A 4,798-nucleotide genomic window follows, 5' to 3' on the forward strand; every position below is an offset into this window, starting at 1 on the left:
AGTCTAAAAGACAGCATGATCACTGTCAACTGGGTCATGCGAGTTGTGTATCGTGTTATTTCTTAAAAGTTGACCCAGAATTTGTAAAAATATTGCAAGACATATACATTTCAGAAAGGAAATTCATTTCTGCGTTGAATAAGACCGAGATCGTGAAAATCGCTGCACAATTGATGAAGATATGGCTGTTCAAAGCGATGCACCCGTTTTGGGCTGATTTTGAGTTGCATACCTTGTATATATATATTTGATCGTGAAATATTTTTTTTCAGAAAAGTTAATTTTCGTTATAATATGATTATTTATCATTCAAAATGATGTTTTCACTAATTATATCATAGCCACACGCACACCTGTGCATAATATCACCTGCATTGGGACCCATGGGCTTAACGCCTTATCTACAACAGGCGAACACGTGCATACCGTGTCTGTCTTCACGTACGGTAACAACATGCAATGGATGAACTTATATTGATAACTTAGTATAAACGCATCCTTACACGTATAGAAAATGTAAGTGATGTTAGTCAAGTATTTGCGATAAAGGCGCCACTATTTCCTATCAGATCAAACAATATTTCATGTAGATATACGTACATGTACTCGACTCACTGTATCCATATCTGCTACCAAGACTAGATGCACATATTTCACATCGCACCGGTCGGATGAGTCGGGAAACTATATGTCCCTGGACGATTGTTTTGTATGGAAAGCGTAAGTTAATTATAAATTGCTCAAAAATTTAAGTACATCCAACTAAATACATGGCACTGCATACTTACAAGAAAACACGCACATTTTCAACGAGGTTCCAGTCAAATTTTGTCATGCAGTTATGTTAGTGTGCTAGATTGTAAAACGAGGTACCGGTATTACCTTCCGTGAATAAATCATAAGTGGAACAAGAGATGTGTTTGTCAGAAACACAATGCCCCCTAATGCGCCGCTTTGAAGCCATATATTTGACCTTTGACCTTGAAGGATGACCTTGACCTTTCACCACTCAAAATGTGCAGCTCCATGAGATACACATGCATGCCAAATATCAAGTTGCTATCTTCAATATAGCAAAAGTTATGACCAAGGTTAAAGTTTGTGACAGACAGACACATACAATGACAGACAGACAGGCCTAAAACAAATAACCCTGATCATTCGATACGGAGGCATAAAAACACTTATGCATATGGTAATTGAGCACAATAGCCATGCTTGATTCTTTTCATTGAGCAAACACACTAAAAAATTATCAAAACCAATCAAAGCTGACATACAATTTAATCATAATTACACATGTAAATACATAAATTATAATGTTAAATAAATACATAGATCTTATTATCAATAATAAACATTTTAAACAAAGAAGTAAATTAATATCACAGAAGTTATACATACATTCAAACAAAATATTTAATTGATAGATGTTTGGTACAAGGCAATAATTTACTAAAGTACATGCTTGGAAGAAACACGATATTGAAACATCACATTTTCAAGCAATAGTAGCCAAAAAACCAACAACAGGCTGTCTGCTGAATAACTCTTCAAAAATACATTTTAAGTACATCAATCATTCCATACACAATCATGTTACAGGTAAATTAGTTTCAATGAAGTATTCTATGGAAAATTCCATAACAAAGTCAAATTAGCAGCGAACGATTCCTCTAATGCCAGGAAGACTTAATATGTTGCTCATACATGCACAGTCAATTTCTTGAACAGTCATGATAGACCGATGTATATTGAGCTATGGGAGATCATCTGCAAGAAATCAAAAGTACCATAAATTAATGTTATTTTGGTTGTTTGTAAAGAGTTTATACAGGCACAATTAAAGACACTATACACTTAAAAACATTAATATATTAAACATTTAGCTGATTTCCTCTTAAATAATTCAATACATTTGTATTTCATAAATAAAGATTAGATATAATTTTCTGAATTGTCTCTGGATAAAAGAAGTTTTAGTACATCAACTCTACATGGGCAGATTTACAGTTTCATCATATTCACAATATTTGTTATCATATTTGCAATCTGCAACATACCTATTGGAGTGGAGCGCAGAATTTCTGCATATGGTCGGCTTACCCGGTCAACCCACTTCTTCTCAGAAACTCCAAGATTTTTACACGTGAATGGCCTGTTCATCAGTGGACATACAGCTGGTCTGTGCTTCCTTACTGACATCTTTTTACTGTTTGACCGACATAATATAAACGTTCACGATTTAATTCTGATTTAGTTTTTTTAACAAAACCTTGGGCTGCGGCTTGATCACTGCAATGGCTCTGGGTTTCTTGCAATTATTTTTCTGGGATAATTTTCTGATCTTAGAAGCCATGTTCTTAGGTGATGGTCTGGCGTCATTATTCATTTTCCTCTTGGAATGCTGTAAAGTTCTGCTAGACTGTGTTACAGAGGGATAGTCACCACTACTGGGCTGGACCTGACCCTTGAATTCAATTTAACTTATGACACAGTGTGACATATTTTTAAAACATTATATCTTTGAACAATGACAACAAAATTAGGAAATTAACTTGTTACCTACCGTAATTACTCTTTTTATCGGTAGGTAAGTTTTCGGACACTTGAAAATATTTATTTTTTCGTGTCCGAAAATTACATAAGAAAATAGTCAAAAATTACAGGTGTCCGAAAATAAGAGAAAAAATTAAATGTCCGAAAATTATAATTGTATTGAAATAAAGCAATAAATCAATGCACAACAGTGTTTCTACTTTAAAATAAAACAACTTCACAGCTTTGCAACTCTTGCCTGAAATGACACAGAACAAAAATAGTAAAAACATTACACATATTGCTTCCTTAAAAGGAAGATATGATTTAAAATGCTATTGGTTGAAGGGATTGCTTTTTACCGGTAAACATTGTTATTTACCAAATAACGAAAAATGGTCCATTGCCCTCAGGCACACGTTTTCAAGGTTTTATGATCTAAATCAGATTATAAGACCCCATGATCAAAGTGTGAAAAGGTAAGCGAATACACTGTCGAAATCTGGTAAAATAGCGTTGTAAAATATACTGTCCGAAAATGTAGAGTCATAATGATAAACGAAAACGTGCATGTCCGAAAATTAAGAGTTACGAAAAATAATTATTTTTACCAAAAAAGGGGATGTCCGAAACTTAGAGTAATTACGGTATTCCATCTTTTACAGGCGATGAACACTTAAGAAGTGAAATATTAAATTTATGGAAACATATGACACAACTTTGAAATTGTATTATATTGTATTATTGTGTTATGTATTATGGGCAGGTGACCTTGATTTACTAAATGAACTGTTCTGTATGTAAGAATAAAAATTCTACTGAAGTAAAAACAAATAGAATGTTGCACTGTTTCTTGATTTGGATGTTAAAACAAATGTTTCTTCAGTTTTATCTTAAGCCTTTCCCATGTAGAAACAAAGTGAAAATGGCTATGTGCAAACAGCATAAAACAAGAACAGCCTGCAAGAAACTCGCTCAGTCTGTTCAGGTTATATGCTGTTTGCTGCTCATCAGTATCAAAGGGTTGGAAATGAAGCCTTAAAAACTTGAATCTAGTAAGAAAGGTCTTTAATTAAATTTGATTTTCTTAGGGAATATAAATGTATCAAAATATGTATCTAAGTGGTAAAGGGTTAATTAAGCTAACAATTTAGATTAATATTATTTGATAAATGATTGAAGACATGGAAGATTAGGCCCAGAAACATAAATATCTACCGGTAATCACTAGGACACAAAATTCATTAATCACATGCTATACCCTGTTTCCCATGTAATACAACCATTACATTTTTTTATACTACACATGTGTAATACAACATTTCAAAGCGTTTTCATTGGCTTAGTTTTCGTTTATTGACCAATTCAATTGCATTTTGTTATTTTGCTGAAATGACGTTGCAACGTCAAATGATGTCACGAAATGTAAACAACATTCGGGATTTATAACTATGTTTGCGTAAATATTTATTTAATTTGCTCATTTAGAAGCATGTGATAAAAAGATCTGACACTCGTTGTCATATCATACCATATTTTATTAAACTCGTCCAGGAAATTGGTTAGTAAGCTCGCCAAAGGCTCGCTTAATTACAACTCGTGCCAGATCTATATTTTATTATCTAAACCATCTAAACATCATATAACTTCACAATTCAAGCATAAGTTTTTTTGAAATAAAGCTTGACATACCTCTTTTAGATCTATATAGGACTGAGACAGAGCCAGTATTTTTCTGAGTTGACACTGTGGCCAGACGTGTTGAATTGAAGAAGATCATCATCGGAATCAAGTTTCACAGAAGACAGGTCAAACTGCACAACAAGAGGGCACATGGCCATATGGGGTTAAACTGTTCTTTTCATAATGGACCATAAAGAAAACAGCACCAAAACCTGGTAGTCATATTTTTAAACAAACCACAATCATTTTGGACATTGGATTTGACCCTGTATGACCCACTTTCAAAGCAATTCTAGATATCATATGGACACATGTTCTGAAAAAGTTTCATGAAGATTTTGCAATAAATGTGGCTTCCAAAGTGTTCACAATTTTAAATGTAAGGCATATATAGCGCAATAGCTCAGGGGGTCAGCAGCTGGGGAGGCATGTGCCACCTGTGCACCCTATCTGTATATGCCATGCATGTATCACTTAAGCTCACTTGACCATTAAACTAGGCTTGAAGAGGTTTTCATACATGACAATAGTCTAAAATACCTCAAAGTCGTTTGTTCTGCTTTTTGTGCCAGCTTTA

General features: G+C 33.8%; 1 long non-coding RNA gene across 1 annotated transcript; it reads right to left on the reverse strand.

Moving 5' to 3' along the window:
- Positions 1–1,456: 1,456 nt before the first annotated feature.
- LOC127870431 (uncharacterized) lies at positions 1,457–4,354 on the reverse strand. Its single transcript, XR_008044818.1, has 3 exons — positions 4,231–4,354; positions 2,064–2,470; positions 1,457–1,773 (listed from the first exon to the last, which is right to left on the reverse strand). It is a non-coding gene; the product is annotated as an uncharacterized LOC127870431 (long non-coding RNA).
- Positions 4,355–4,798: the final 444 nt, after the last annotated feature.

Source organism: Dreissena polymorpha, chromosome 2 (genome assembly GCF_020536995.1).
Source record: "Dreissena polymorpha isolate Duluth1 chromosome 2, UMN_Dpol_1.0, whole genome shotgun sequence".
NCBI lineage: Eukaryota > Metazoa > Mollusca > Bivalvia > Myida > Dreissenidae > Dreissena > Dreissena polymorpha.